General features: G+C 49.4%; 2 non-coding genes across 2 annotated transcripts; both read left to right on the top strand.

Annotated features, from left to right (window-relative positions):
- Positions 1–14551: 14551 nt before the first annotated feature.
- Mir275 (microRNA mir-275) lies at positions 14552–14645 on the top strand. The gene has a single exon (NR_039029.1). It is a non-coding gene; the product is annotated as a microRNA mir-275 (primary transcript).
- Positions 14646–14739: 94 nt separating this feature from the next.
- Mir305 (microRNA mir-305) lies at positions 14740–14829 on the top strand. Its single transcript, NR_039030.1, has one exon. It is a non-coding gene; the product is annotated as a microRNA mir-305 (primary transcript).
- Positions 14830–16375: the final 1546 nt, after the last annotated feature.

The raw sequence follows: 16375 nt of genomic DNA, 5'->3' as shown, positions 1-16375 counted from the left end.
GAATCAGATTTTTCTCCGACGAATTTGTTTATCGATCGCCGCAGCGGCAGCTGTCGCCGTTTCATATCAGCTGTATACAATATATTTAACCGAGAGCCTTTGAAAAATCAATCGTTCCATACCGATCTCCTCTATAATATACACTGCAGAGAGTATCGCGTTCGCCGTATCTTATCTCGCTCTCGATTATTGACAAACGTCCAAGCGGCGTGAATCACACACAGCCAGTCGAAATTCCTGAAAGCCCGTGTAAAAAGTAATCTTGCAAAATTCTCCCCAAAATTCCTTTTCTTTCGTCTGCTCCATTTTCCTCCTAAAACTCTCCCTCGCGCGCGCACATCCAGAGCCACTCGCGGGCTTCCGGTCGGCTGAAATGCACAAACACGCGCGCACATGCATCAGAGACAGGGCAGAGCGCGCGATCCGGTTCGTGGAGTCTCGTGCGGAATCGGCGGCGCGGTGTATCCCTACTCCGCCGGTGTCGCAGAGAGACAGTCTGCACACTGCGGCGTTAGCGGCAGCTCAGTAGTAGTACGAGTCGCGAACGGTACGGCCGTCGCCCTCTAGAGAGAGAGAGAGAGAAACGGAGAGAGGGAAAGAGAGAGAGAGAGAGAGAGCGAGGAGAAGGGAGAGCCGAGCTCTCGACGGTTTCGCGCAACGGACGGCCGATCGGCCAGTTCCTCGCCGGCTCTTCGCGGATGCGGTCGTAGCAGCAGCAGCTCCTCTTCCTTCGGGCTTTTATCCGTCTTCTCTTTCTCTTTCGACACGGCTCTCTCTCTCTCTCTCTCTCTCTCTCTATCTCGGGACTTTTTCCCGAGTGCGAGAAGCTTCGACGGCCTTGAGCGATTTTTCCTTTTTCGGAGAATCGCCGGGGCCTTTTTCGAAATGCCGAAGCCGCCGCCGGTGACGTGTTGCGAGAATTCGCCATTTTTTTTCCTGGCGCGGCACACATCCGGTCTTTCTTCTCGTCGAGAGTCTCGCCGGCCTCTTCGTTCGGCAGAGAATTCCAAAAGGTCGATTCGTTTCGGAGTGTCGCGAGGCGGTCTTTGATAATTTCATCCAATTAACTCGGCGCACGTGTCGAAAGAGAAAGAAACGAAGCCATGAGTGAAACATACGCGAGAACATTCGCCGGAGATATAGACACTGATAAGGCGCGCAAGAGCTGCTAAAGTTTTTATCGTGTGATACGAGCATCAAGAGAAAGAGAGAAGAAGAAAAAGTTCTGGTGGTGAAGACACACACGCACACGCACATCTGACGAAGCTGTTGTGGACGAGGAAACGATAGGAGAGAGCGAGAGAGAACTTGCTATCGGACCGGCGAAAAAGATGGCTCCTAACCTCCAACTCGCCGACGGTTTGGAACACGTGCTCGGCTCTCTGCTCCCGGTGTACAACGTATCGTACGTACAAGGTAACGTTGCCGCTGTCGCTTTTTTCATTTTTTCATTTTTTTCCTCATTTCTTTCCGAGCGAGTCTCTATGGCTGGCTGACTCGCTCGTTTCTTCGATGTGCAGAGGATGGGAGTACATTTTTGAGATGCTCTTTTGCTTGCCAGGCGTGATTTTTTTTTCGTTCGCTTCTGCGATCTGTGTGCATGCTCTGTTGAATTATATTCGTAAGAATTTTTACCAAGTGTAGTCGGAAAAAAGCCTCGGGAAAAAAAGTATGACGCGCGAGAGAGAGAGAAAGCGCGATAAACGCGTTTCTTCTTTTTACTCACAGTCCGTCGTGTCTCTCTCGCTTCTCTCTCTCTCTCTCGCTTCTCTCTCTCTCTCTCTCTCTCGTTCGGATAACGGAATGCTCTCTCCGAATGGCCCGTGTCTCTCTTACACACACGCACACATGCGAAATTCTCTCGAAGCTTCCAACAACTCGCCTCCCGGGTTTTTCCCAGCACCGACGTAGCTCCGAGACTTTACTGTTAATTGTGATTCTGCACTTTTCGAGCTATACTCGCTCTCCGCGGGATCATATACGATAAACCGAGAGGAAATCGCGACGGATGTCAAGTTCAGCTCCCATCGCGTAAAGCCACTCGCGGATCCGTCTTCTTGTCCTCGATCTATAGGTGTACGTAGAGCCGGCTGTACATATACGTACATCGACTCGAAAAGCGATACGCAACCCCGGCGCGCCGGAGAGAGAAGTGCCACGACCGGCCGCCGCTGTTGTGGTGGGGGAAATGGCAGGGGCGTAATAGACCATCGCTGCTATAATACACACAGCTATTATTATTCGGCAAACCTGCGCCGATTTGTTTACCGTCTATACGTGTGCAGCGACGAATAAACGATACGAGAGAGATAGATATCGAACGCTGCGCTGAACGATGAATTCTTAAGAGAGCCGAGGGCGGGAGAATTAAACACTCGTGCAATTGGCGATTACGTCCCTATTTCCCCTCCTGCGGCCGAGAGAGAAAGAGAGCTGTCCGCCGCAGAGAAACGTGATGTAATGATCCTCGCAACGAGTCTCAATTGTACCATCTGTCGCCGCGCGTTCATGCCGAAGACACGCCGAAGCCGGTCTTCTTCTCTCTGTCTCTCTCGCGAAAAATTCCATCGAGCCGCTGTAATGTATGCAAGAAATTTTCCGTGTGTACTTTTTTCGAGAGATAATATGCGTCGAGGACCTTTTTTCTATACAGATCCGCTGCGAGACAATGGCCGCAACGTAATATTCGTCCTTTCTCCGCGGCCGCAATAAAAACGGTGTATACGTATATAGGGGGCGTCGATTATGGCCAAAGTGTCGATATCTACACGGTTTCGCGATTACGCCAGCAGTAGTAGCAGCAGGCCGGCTGGAACACCTTTCCAAGTATCGAGAAAGTGGGTTACTTCCGCCGCGCGTTGAAAAAATTGCGCAATCCCGCGCGCGCGTGTGTGTATATATATGAAACGAGAGCTGCCCTCTGCGCGCGGGACTTTTATATATAGCAAATTGGAAAAATCAGCTTTATTGCGCGGCCGCGCAGGTGCTGCGGGAGAGGATTTTCAGGTCATCGACGACGGGAGAAGACAATTATTTCGCGGGGAATTTTATCGCTGAGCCGGTAAAACGATTTCGCAGGCAATTTCGCGCGGACGATCCTTTATCTCTTGAAATGACGAAACTCCTGCGTCAACTTCATTAACTCGGGATCGGCTGGTCAATATTTCTTGTGTGTCCCTCATCGTCGCGCTGCCGCGTGTGACGGCAAAAAACTTAATAGGTCTCGGAACTCGAAAATAAAAGTAATTCGCTCTGCCTCGTCATTGGACGACACACACATACGACGTGTATTGTGTCTTATATGCGGGAGGGTCGCAAAAAATAGTCGTTAAATTCAAAATCGAAAAGCTGTATAAATCGAGAGGGGCAGAGCTTCTGTTCGCATCAGTCTCGAAAAGATAAATCGGTTCCTTTTTTACCCGGCCGATTTCTGCAAAGCTCCAGAGCGCGACGTGAGAAAATTACCTCCGCCGTGTGCATTATTAACACTTTCGCAAGAAGAAGTCGCGCGTCATTACCAGCCGATGGGCCGGTCGTAAGAAGGTCGGCTCTTTTTTTACCGATACTGCAAAAAATCGGCGCCGATTGTTCGGTCACATTCGTACCTGCGCATAAATAAATTTCAGCGTATACGATCAGGACGATAAGCCTTCCGAGTACGAGTGAAATTGTTCGCAGTGGCGCGTACAGCTCGATTAATAAACGTCAGAGTTTTCTTTCTCATCGCGCGCAGAAGGCCGCCTCTAGCGCAATATATAATACTCGTACCTCGGCAGCGCAGACAGCGAAGAAGCCGACGGCGTGAAGATGCACTCGCGCGATAAGTCCGCGCCGCTAAGTAGCTCTTAATAGAAAATTCATTTCTATTAAGCCGAAAGCACGTGATATATCTCCAAGTGTTTCCCATCGCCTTATCTCCTTGCCGCACTCGGAATTTCAAACTCGAGAGAGAAAGAGATGAGATGGATCGAGATCGTCCGTGTGCTCTTTTCTCTTTCTCTCTTGCGAATGTAAAATAAAAAAGCCATCAACGTCGTCGCCTTTCCACACAGCTCTTGAGAGGCATTTTCCATCCTTAACGAGGCCACGCGCGCACTCAATAGCTCCATCCACGGAGGAGAGTCGTCGTCGTACGTCTCCACTCGAGGGTCCTTTCGCTCAGGAGGGAGGCGCACTGCACTCGGTCTTGCGCGCCGGCAAGGCCTTGACCCGGAAAGCGCGATGCGTCTCGCGATAGATTTCCCTCTCGCTCGCGCGGAATTTTAACGCCGCTATACTCCAATTATAGGCGCCGGTGTACCGATCCTCGCGCGCGCCTACTTTTTAAACATAGTCTCGGTGTACGAATGGAGCAATCGTTTTTCTCCCACTTTCTCGGCGTGTCGCAACGGCTGCTTTTTAATCGAAGCCTCGATTGTCTTGGAGGAAAAAAAATGAAGGAAAATTCTTTTTGTCGCGATCATGTGCGACGGCTTTAATGACGGTGCGTGCATAACGAGCGCGATACAAAAAGCGCCGCGCGTTGCACAACGCGGCTTCTTCGCTGCTGCAGTAGTCTCGCGCGCGTGTGTGTGTGTATATTTAGAAATGTTCTGTCCTCTCACGAAGGATTCTAAATGAAATATCGCCTCGAAATTACGAGTCGCGAGCAGCGACTAGCCCAATTAGAAAGGACCGAGAGAAAATTCGTTCCAATTTCCATCGTAGAGAGATAGAGACACGCGCTCGCGACTTTTCCCCGCAAGAGACCATAATAAACTCGAACGGTGAAACAAGCTCTCGTCGTGTGCGACGACGACGACGACGACGACGACGAGTTGAGAGTCCACTTCTGCTCGTGTGTCGAGAGATAAGAGCCGCTCTTTTTTCCTCGTCGTGAAATTTTCGCTATATGCGCTTCGAGGAACATAGCGTGCCTGCATGTATATAGGTGTATGAGTAAACTGAAAATTGTGTTGCCAGTTTATATGCAAAATTCATTCGCAGCATGTACGTATAATTTGTCCATCCGATGCACGTACATTCGTAGTTAAAAAGAAGCAGATCTCGTCTTCGCGAAGGGCTGCTGTGGAAAAGTAGGCTATATACACACACACACTCGTCGCGTCAGACACGCCCCGGTGCTTACAGAGGCTCACGTGGGTCGAAATGAAAAATAGGTCCTCTGATTGATGCCTCCCGCGAGCGGCAAGTGTAAAGTCGGATAAATCGTCGATTTTTCGCTCCCGGAATATGTAATTCAATTCATTTGGGACTAACGGGCTGGTGGGTAAGCTTATCTCGAATCGGCGAGACTGTACATTTTTTTTCACCTCCCCCCTCGGATTATCGCGATGGGCGCATCGCTATATGCTGCACCATCTGATCGTATGCGTGAATTACCTGGATTCTCCCGACGGCCGATTCGGATTCCGCCGAGTTTGCAAGCTCAACAGACTAATCAGCTAAATTAGAGAAAATCGCGCTCGGGGAGGAGTGAGGAGAAGTGTAGGCCAATTTCCTGATTAAAATTGAATTAAGCTCAATTAGGTAAAAGCGTTGCGTGTGTCGCGCCCTCCCCTCTCCTCGAGTCGGATTCCCGCGTTGTTTAATTTCTATGAAATATGTATGTGTATCCGACTAGCCGCGCTGTTATTTTTACACGCGACACTCGCTATGTACCGATCGATACAGATGCGTCGTCGGCGAGTGTATACGCGATAGGATCGGCTATACAAGGATCGTCCGAAAAATCGCATCCTGATAGCGCAATGTCAACGGGGCTAGCCGGCGGTTTTATTTAATCACGGCGTGTGCGTGTATACGTGTCTGCAGCTCTCCGGCGCGGTCTGTTGCTAGGCGCGCGTTCCCCCTCTACGTAACACTCTCTCTCTCTCTCTCTCTCTCTCTCTCTCTCTCTCTCTCGCCGGCTGCTGGGCCCTGTGCGCGCGTGTACAAGCAGCCGGCTACTACGTGTGTGCCCCGCCTCTGTCTGCCGTCGTCGTCGTCGTCGTCGTACGCCCTCGACCTCTCTCTCTCTCTCTTTCTCTCACTCTTCTTTCCCGTACCCTCTCCAGAACGAGAACGAGTCTTCCATTTCGTACATTAACGCCGAGGAGAGCACGTTGCCGCGATCTGCTCCGGTTCTTATACGAGTACATTCTCGCCGCGGCAGAGGATCGGCTCGCGCACCGCCGGATTTTCCCTTCTCCGTCCGGTTTCTATACACTCGCGCGGCTTTTGCACCGCGTCGTCGCGCTATCGCGGGAGGCTCGAGTGACTTCAGATAATACACGCGCTTATTACATGCAACAGCGGAAAGAGACCGTGTGTGAACTGTCTGCACATGTGTGATTGTGTGGAAGAAGAGGTGAAGCAGCAGCAGCGGATAAGCCGAGCGACAGTCGAGAGAGAAGAGACTTTGCGGTTACGAGAATGCGGTAAAGGATTCTATAAATAAAAATTATACCCCGCTCCGGGCAGACCAATAATTTCTTATGCGTCTGCAGCTTATCTCTCCCGCGGCTCAAGTGAATTCTCCGTTGAAGAAAGTTCTCGCGATCTTGACTTTTAGTCCCACTGCTGCAGTTCACGAACGGAGAGCAGCATCATTTTTCCACGTGCGCCGTCGATTCAGCGCGCGCGTCTGTGTAGCATATGAAAAGGAGCGAAAATCACGTGCTCGCGCGCGGGACCGTTTGCTTTTGCGCCGGGCCTCTCGCCCCTTTGTGTCCGACCCTCCGCAACGCGCAACCCCTCGTCGTCTGCGCCGTACGCCCCTTTTCTTCTCTCGTCTCCGCGCGCATATGAAACGCGCCACTACCGCCGCGCTGCTGTGCGAGTTCCAACGCGATCTTCCTCCAAGGTCGTCGTCATCGGGGAAAAAGGAGGAGAGAGAGCCGATGGGTTCATTCGCCCCGAGATCCTTTTGTCTGCGACGGGGCTTTTTTAAACGGCCGAGAAGAGAGCGAGAGGGAAAGAGAACACGTTTCTACTTGCGCGAGAGAGCTCGATTACTGTACGGGCCTGCATCATCATTAGTGTGTGCGCAATAAAGTGCGCTGGATCGGCTCGGATTTCGGCATGAGTTTCGGCACGATCGATCCCCATATGCAGTGGTTTCGGCGTTCAGCGCAGATTTTTCGTTCGATGACTTTCAGAAGGCAATCATCGTGGCCAGGAATTTATTTATCGTCGCGCGGACGCGACCCGATCCGGCATGTGTAATATAATTTGAACAATTGCGATACAGCGCGAGGCAGGCATCGCACCTAAAGTAGCAACAATTACACAGTAGCTTTTCACTTCGACGGCACTTATCTTTCGCGCGTCACGCATTCCTCTTGCAGAGCGAATTCCCTGAAACGCGCTCGCGCCTCGATCATAACGGAGCAGCAGCAGTAGCATCTTTCGCTGTACACACAATTCCGAACGATCGGCGATGTTTGCTGAGAGACGATTCCCCCGATCGACTCTCGGGAAAAAGCACGGAGAGCAGGTTGCTCTAATAGCTCGACAGAGACATAGCAACCGGACTTTGCTCCTCGGAATGCGACTCGTCTGGAATTTCCACGCTCTCTCAGTCTAACCGGCATTTTGTTTACGGCAGCTGCAAAGTAATCCGCGTAGAAGAAGACTGTATGCACGTCCACTCCCACAAGTGGAACCCTCGGGGCGCGGTGATTGCGCGCTTTTGTTTCTCCTCGTTTTTCGGAGCTGCTGCCACTGCTTCCGGCCGACCGAGCGCCAGGAATTCTCTCGTGGCTTTTTCCCTCGCTCGATAAGACACTGGGACTCTCCTGTTGCTTCTCTCTCGCTCGGCGGGAAGGGATTACGGTTCACGTTACGGAAGTACTCCATGGGAGTAGGATCGTAGTTTTTAATTGGATATGGCTTGATTAGCCGCTTGCGCTCGCGCGCATTTGCGGGGTTTCGCGGCTGGCTGCTCACTCGCATCGAGGCTTCGCTTTAGCAGACCGTCGTTTAGCATAATCTGGATCGACTGCTGCGTGGCTTTTGAGAAAAGAATACCCTCCTGTAGCTCACCGAAATCACATTTCTCGAGCTTCAAGCCGCCGGTAATTAAGTGTATACGATTCACAGAAGTCTTCAATTGATTCCGTCTCTCTCTCTCGTAGACGGAGAGCTCATAGACTCGGTCCATTCGTTTTGATTAACTTTCATCAAACGGACGTGATCCCGGCGCCCGCAGATTCTCCCGGTGTTCTCGAGTCCTTTAAAACTCGTCGAAAGCTCTGCTCTCTCTCTCTCTCTCTCTCGCAACAAAGCCAACGGAAATGGTATGCGACGATGACGTCAGCCCCTGGCGAGACCGAACGCTTCGGTTTCTTCTCTTTTTTTTCTACCTTCCATCTTGGCTTTTGATCTTCCATCGTGTGTAGCTCCTTTTTTTAATTCTTTTTGTCGCGGATAAATCCCGGGGGGTTCGGTTCCTCTCTCTCTCTCTCTTTCTCTCTGCCAGACGAGTTTTATTGTCAGCCGAGAGGATTTTGGGAAAATACGCGGCTTAACAAGCCTTTTTAGAGACACTAAATCTTCGCCTCGAGGTTTATTAAATTCGAGAGAGTTATACGTTTTCCATAAATTTTACTGCTAATAGGATCTAACGTTTCCAGCCAGGCTTGATTGCTCGAGCAATTAAAAAACTCGAGCGTTAAAAGGAATCCTCGCCGGAAAAAAAATGAAAGAAGCAGCCGTAAACCCTGATCCCAGGACAATACGATCCCATCACGCTGCTTTCCCCGAAATCTCGAGTTCGCGCTACGCGGGGTATTCCGCAAATCCTCTTAAAAATTCAGGCGAACCCCGACATCATCATCATCATCATCAGCTCGCCCTTTGTGCCGGCGTCTGTTCTCTCCTCCCACGCACAGCCGAACCAACCGCATGGATGGCCCACTTCAAGTCGTTTCCGTCTAGTGCCTGGCCGTGTGTTGGTTAGACATCCCTCTTTATCGCAATCCGTCTGCGGCTGCAGCGACTCTGTGTGTGTGTGTGTGTGTGTGTCCCTCTCGATCCTGTGGCATACCATACAGCTCGTTTCTCCCCTCTTTTATCCCCCACCAGCAGCAGAACGGCGGCAATCGCTCGCTCGCGAGGGCTTCCCCTCGTGTCTCTCACTTAGCGCTCGCGCGCGCGCGTCTGGCCTTGAAGCCGGTTTCGCAGAGACGTCCTTGAAATTCGTGAGATCGGAGAACAATCAGCCAGTGGCGTAAGCGCCGTCGTCTCGCTCTCTTTCCTTCCTTTTCTGCGCGGATATACGCTAGCATAGGCCTTAGGAGCGCTTTGCTTGCTTACCCTCCGTATCCTGCATCAGCCGGTGTATGTGCGCGTACGTGTGACGTCTTTTCGACCCCGCGAACAAAAGATTCTTTTTTTTTCTCCCCTCGTCTGCCGCCGCGAGGAGTCGCGCTTACGTGCCTTTTTAAAAGGGGATGCGTTCGTCGTTGCTGTCGTTATCGGTTCGATATAGAGAGCCGAGCAAGAAACGATTACGGATTCCGAAAAACAAACAGAGCGAGGAAATTTTTCGGCCATTGTCATTGAAATTCGCGAAGACGCGTATCAACGCACTCCGCGGCCTTGGGCGGCGTGTATCCACCTCGAGCGTCGCGATTTGAATGTAAACGAGCGTGACGAGCGAGCTTCTGTCGAATAAATATTGGTACATTTGCTTAAATTTTTTCCTTTCTGCAGCACGCTTCACCAGCTCTTTTTCGGCTGACTCGTGTAATCGTTGTTTTTTTTTCACTCCAATGTCGCGCATTCTTTTGAGTAACGTCGCTTGACATTCAGCCACACGCGAGAGTACATAGAAGGGCGTTGACCGCGCAGACGACGGGTTTCGTTGAGATAAGAGACCTTGACCTTGCCTTTGAAGGGTCGTCGCTGCGCTTTTCCCAAACATTCAATCCGTTCTCGTCGAACCTAATTGTCGACTAAACCCGATAATTATAATTACGCTCAGCCTTGGAAGTATCTACTTTTCCTCCGGCTCGTGTACATGTCGTCTCATTTCATCGATACACATAACTCCTGCCCCTCATCCATCACATCGGCCGACTGCATCAACCTGCCAAATTTGCCGTTACGTCACGAGCACAGAGAGAGAGTGAGCGACTCCATAAACTTGAGTCGCCTGGTCCGTGAACTTAGCGGCGGTCCCGGCAGGAGGTGAACTATTATTAGAGCCGCGTGTATATTCCTCTCGGCAACGGATTCGAGCCTCCCTCGACGCGTACATCGCTGTGTGTATAGCGGAATGCGAGAAGAGAGAAAAAACGCCGGAGAGAAATTCAGCGAATAACGCTGGGCCAGAAATAAACGATCGAAAAAACGAGCCGATGAATTTCTCTCTCTCTCTCTCTCCGTGTAACACGTGTGCAAGTCTATTTTTTGCTCGGTCGGCCTCGCCCCGTGTGTGCTTTCATTTATAGCCGCCGCGGCAGGAGAAAGCGAACAATGACCAGCTACAGAAAGGTGAAAATCGGCTAGTCATATAGGCGAGAAAGAGAGAGTTTCGCTATTTGCGGAAGGCCCTTAACTCTTCTATACTCTTGGTGACCCTCTTTTTTGTTCTTCACCCCTCTCGACCTTTCTGCGCACACCCCATTCTCTCTCTTCTTTCACCCTACTCTCTTTCTTTCGATGCTGCTCTTCCCCCGTTCGTTGCGGTTCTCTCTTTTCGCCGAATACTCCGAGTCAGCTGCATACATCCTGCTCTGCTGCAGTGCGCTGCCTCTTCGACACACTGCACCGGACGCTAAATATAGAAAGCCCGCTTGATTTCCTGCCAATTTCGAAGCCGGCCCTTATTCCCTCTCTCGCTCGTGTATTGTTTGATGACCCGCTTATCGAGAGACAGAGAGAGAGAGAGAGTTGCGTGTATTTGCAACTGTCGTCGCGCTGGTTATGCACTGCGTGGAACGAAGCACTCTTGCTTAAGCCGATCAGCCGAATATCCCCGTGTCGAAGGGATTAATCGACAGGTCCACTCGAGCGAAATTTACATCGGGGAATTTCCATTCGAGAGTAGGATTAATTTTTTTCGTCGGCGGAAACTATTTTCTTTCTCGTCAAGCTTGCACGCTGAGGAAAAAAGGTTCGACGCGTGCACTTATCGACGTATGCTTGGCGAACGCGCGGTGAGTCATACAGGTCGCTTGATTCATCTGCCGACGAGATTATAAGCTTTTCGGCAAAGCGTTGCGTCACTCGCGTGAAACCTATCCTCTGCAAATTCCTCGAAAACTCCTCGAGAGGAGTTTATCAATCAGTGTAGAGAACATCGATGAGTCTGCCGTATAGATACAGCCGCCTACGTCCGCGCACGCACTTCCTGCCCCGTCGTCGCATAGTTTCGCAACGACGACGACGGCGTATAACACCTACGCGAAAGCCTGTGACGTTAACAAGAGAGTCGGAGGATGGGCTTTCAGGTATAGAGTATCATACACATAGCTAGTGAAAGTCGAAGCGAGATTTACGTCGGAGGTGGAAAATTGAAAAAAAGAAATAAAAAAAAAGGGGAGAAATTAATCGTGGCGTGACGCACGAGTGCGAGCAAGAGAGAACAGGCCAGCGGGGTACGCGGAAAACTTTTAGCTTGATTGTCGGCCTTTCTTTCTTGCCGGCATTCAGCGGCCGCCGCCACTTCCAGGGCGAATGCTTATTTTGAAGAATTCCTTTGTCGCGATTTTCACTTTATGTGTACGCGGAAACGTCTGCTTTCATCGCGGCGGCGGCGACGTTTTCTTTTGACGGAGCTTGGTGTATTTTTATTGACCGTCAAAAGGCTGATTGAAGCGCGTTATTGTTGAAATTAAAAGCTTTTAAGAGCTTTCATTGTTGCCCCCAACGCGCTGTTGCCTTCTCAGCTTTGACGCAACGGTTCTATTTTCAATTAGAGGACTGATCGTAGAAAAAAAATTGTCGAATCGCTTCGCGTTTAAAAATATTAACGTAACAGCAGGCATCGATTGAAGCCCCACATACTTCTCCAGTGAGCAATAAACCGGCCGCAAACCTTTGAGAGTTCACGAGCTTCCAACATCAAAAGGCAAAAAAAAATCTGATCTATTTTTGTCCTATTTCTATACAACCATACGCTGGGCACGCGCGGTTCTTCAAAGGCTCATTGATACCCGTCACTCTCTCGTTCTGCAAGAAACGAACTTGCAAATCTCGGTAATCCTGCCTCGTGCCACCTCAAGGACACTCCGCCTACACGAAAGCATCGCAAATCGATAATCCGTCCTTTTTGCGCGAGGAAATCCCGATGGAAATCAGTCTGTGCTGCGGCGACTAGCCCCCGGTCAATCGACCCCGTCTCGAGCCGTAGACCGACCTCTCACGTGTGCCACGACTAAATGGTCGGCTTTTCCTGATGGATTTTGCGGGATTCGTGCTTCGCTTCCAGCTCGAGAGATTCAACGATGGGATTCTGACAGGTGTTTTCAATGATCCTCGGATGATAGCGTGTCAGATAAGGCGAAAGAGGATGCTGGGTATAAATCGAGACTTTATTAATGCTCGTTTTGCAACAGCCGACTAGTAAAAAAAACACGTGATGGTGACCGAGCAGTTTAATAAAAGTGACGTTCGCAGCTGATAATTAAAAGCCCGATTACTCTTTCACTTTCCATCTTTGCTTTCCTTCTTCGATCATTAATTCTTCGCAATAACACGTCAATTAAGAGGTAAAAATCGATCCGACACAGTGCATATACGAAAGAGTCTGCAATATAGTGCCTTGTTTTCGTCCTTCGTTTTTCCCTCTCTCTCTCTCTCTCTCTCTCTCTCTCTCTCTCTCTCTCTCTCTCTCTCTCTCTCTCTCTCTCTCTCGGCATCGACGTGAAAAGGCTGCGAAGGCGAGATTTCATTAGCAAGACATAAAGTGAGGCATTATAACCGAGAGCTCGTTTACAAACGGACGGAAGTCGTTCTTTGTTATTACCACCTACGTTCAATGACTGTACTTGACATTCCAGACGTCATGTATACGCCGTACAGCACGAGCTCTCTTGGCGCAACTGAATATTAAATGCCGACTTCGTTCTTGCCTTTCATTTTCGCAAATTACCCCAGGAGAGAAATCGCTCGAATCTCGTGTATTAAAATTGCCTCCGACGAATGCCCAGTCACTCGGATTCTAAAGAAATTTTACTCTTACGAAAATTCGAGCCCGATAATACCAGCGCAAACTAGAAAAAAATTATTCATTCTCCGCGTGTAACGGACTGTGTCGAGGGACGAGTTGGGTGTACACACACGCGCCTTTTTCCTCTTCTATCTCTCTTTCTCTGCGCGCGGCGACGACGAGCGCCATGTCGATCTTATCGATGACTACGCAACTCGCAAAATATTCAAACACGTTTCAGCTCGCGCACGAGCACACATAGGCGCAAACGTATGCGCGCGTGTACGTATAACACTTTGTCGGTCGCCGCCGGCTCGTCGCTTTTCATTATCAGCAAAAATCGACAAGGCCATGAGCGCGCGCGGCGCTGCCGGCTAATCAGGTCGGCGAATTTGCGAAATTCCCAGTTGTTTCTGGGCCGCCTCTTTTTTCAGTCGAGCGCTTTATCTTTTTACGCTTCTGCCTGCGCTTGTATAGTCGAGTGAGGATTTTTTCCTTTACTTTGTACTGGGTATTTATTATGTGTTTTTCACCGTGCGAGATGCGTTGCTGCGAATACGTTTAGTTCTGCTTATCCGAGGATTAATTATTTACTCGAAATGTAAAATTTCAATCACAGGCTGGTTCTCTCGACTCCTCGTTAACGCAACAGCCTCATCATTATAACATAGTAATGGAAATTCGGATTATCGAATAATTTCAAAAGAATTGGACATTCGAGATTTTCGAATCCGCTCTGCGCGCCGTCGCGTCATTATCTCTAATTACGCTGCGCTATCTTATCGCTCTCGGGTTATAATTATTACTCCCACTCCACGTCCTCGACGCGCATGTGCAACCGATTATACGCGTATATTACAAGAAACTTTTCGAGCATTTATCGGGCTTTACGAATAATTTTAACAGACAAATTGTGTAACCTCGGCTCTTTATTTCTTCGTTACGCGCTCGACACGCGCGCGAAACTCGAGCTGTTATTTCCCTCTCCTCCGGTACAACACAACTAGAGTCGTAAATCACGGCGCTGGAGAGTGCCATATTTTCATTTGCAAAAGTCTGTATTAACTCGTGCACACGCGTATATCTGGGTAGGGGAAGATTTCCTCCACATCTTAATGAAATCAGCTCTAGCTTCCCCGAAACGCTTTCTCGGAACGAAGGGATACGAGGCCTTGAGAGGAGGCGGAGTGGTCTGCTGCTATACCTGAAAAGTGCACTGCACCGGGAGGGTCTGTGTTTGCTGAGTGTATTTATACGTACCTCGTCTTTCCATGCTTTCAGTTGGCTCGTGACCTGCGGAGAGTAAGGACTGCTTGCCTTGGACCGACGCCTTGAGTAGAATTTTCCGTAAGTTGTGTTTGTGTACACTTATATCGTTGGGAAGAAGAAGAGGATGCTGCTGCAAGAACTTCTTTACGTACAGCCAGTTTGCAACTCGCGCTACTCCGGTACTTACGACTGTGCATTCGATAGTCAGGTACCTGAAGTAGCGCGCGCTGCGACTGGATTATCGCAATCGTCGAACGAAATACTACAAGTGAGGAGTATTGAAGAAGCCAAGAATTATTACGAGTACTGCCGGTGTTTTCAAGATTTACATTGGAGGCTGCATGTTAATTGTACTTCATCAGGTGCTCTGGTGATTTTGATACCCGGTGCCTGTTGGAGCGCAATTCATATGATTGTGCCTTGTCATACACGCTGCTGATACACACGCGGCAGTACACAACCTTCAGCATCGATGGCTATATAACCTTGCGAATGCATAGGTGATGTATCTAACGACTCGACACAATTTTGTCGGAACCGCGTTGTAAAAAAATCGTTTGAAACAAACGTTCAATCCAGAGTCCCGTCACACCTGACAAAGAGCGCTTTTTTCTCGCTTAGAAAAGAAGCCGGAAACGACAACAAAAACCGACGCGCGAAGAAAAGAGCGCCCCTTCGTGTTTTGTTCCACGTGTATACATACGTATACGCATACATCTCTGCCTCGTGTACATAAAACAAACGGCGATACATAGATCCTATTTTCAATTTTTTTTTTTTATTTCACCGACGCTCAAACTTTAGTGTGTACACCTGTATACACTTCAACACGTGTCGGAGACAGGCGAATATGACAGCGTGACACTTCGGATTGACGTGAAATTCGTTATTAATCGGTTTGAGAGAGACGCTTAAGAGCGTGCTTGCTTGATATTCGAAAGGGTTCGGTAATTCATCGAGCAAGTTCGGTCGGTGGATAAACGGCTTTCATGATGGTGCAGTTGATTGTGTACAGCTGGCCTGCTGCGTGGACTATAATAATTTAGACTTGTTGCAATTAATTTTCCGACGTGAAACAGATTAGTGCGCCAAGTCGAGTCGAACAGGGAACATAAACAAGGTGCTGTTGGGAATTATGTTTTAACTAGTTTTGTACCTTCTAAGTTCTCGAGCGTTATAGAACTTATTAATATGCATGTATTCATCAACGTCAGACAAATATATTTCCACGATGTTCTATCAATAAATTATATGCTTGTACAACATTCACTCCAACACGTTTAATTTGACAAATCTCGATCATCCAACTTCCTTCCTATATACTTATCTCACGACATCAAGAGTCTCAAGGCACGATTCTACAGCTCGACCACATCCACGCAGCCCACCCACTGCATTGGTATAGGTGCAGTGCAGAAGCAGCATACACCAGCCAGCGAGAGAGAAAGAGAGAGAGAGAGAGAGAGAGAGAGAGTAACGCGCGCACGTCGGCTAATGAGATAACAACATTACTCGGGGTCGTGTGGCGAGCAGTGCGACCAAGAGAGAGAGAGAGAGAGAGAGAGAGAGAAAAAGAGCTACGAGGTATATCACACGGGGGAGGACGTGGTTACATCGTGTATAACGCAATTACTCGGCTCTTTGCTCTCTCTCTCTCACACACACACTGCGGCGAAGCCCGAGTGCACCTGCAACGTGTAATAGTCCCGGGGCTTTTACAACTTTATTTTTAGAGAACTGAAAGGCCTTATTAGTCGATGAAAAGTCTATATGCGGCAGCGCACCGGTGTGTCTTAACGAGTGATGTACAGGCCGAGTTTTTATTAAAAAAGAAGAGAAAAAGAAGAAAAACTCTAAACAGCTCTATCGCTCGTAAAAATTCGTAACGTCGGCGTAAATCACGGCGAATATAAATTACTTATTATATCCCGGCCCTGCAGGAGTATTTTAGCCAAAGCTCGCTCGTCG

Source organism: Nasonia vitripennis, chromosome 4 (assembly GCF_009193385.2).
Source record: "Nasonia vitripennis strain AsymCx chromosome 4, Nvit_psr_1.1, whole genome shotgun sequence".
Lineage (NCBI taxonomy): Eukaryota > Metazoa > Arthropoda > Insecta > Hymenoptera > Pteromalidae > Nasonia > Nasonia vitripennis.
This window is presented reverse-complemented; position numbering and strand designations above follow the sequence as displayed.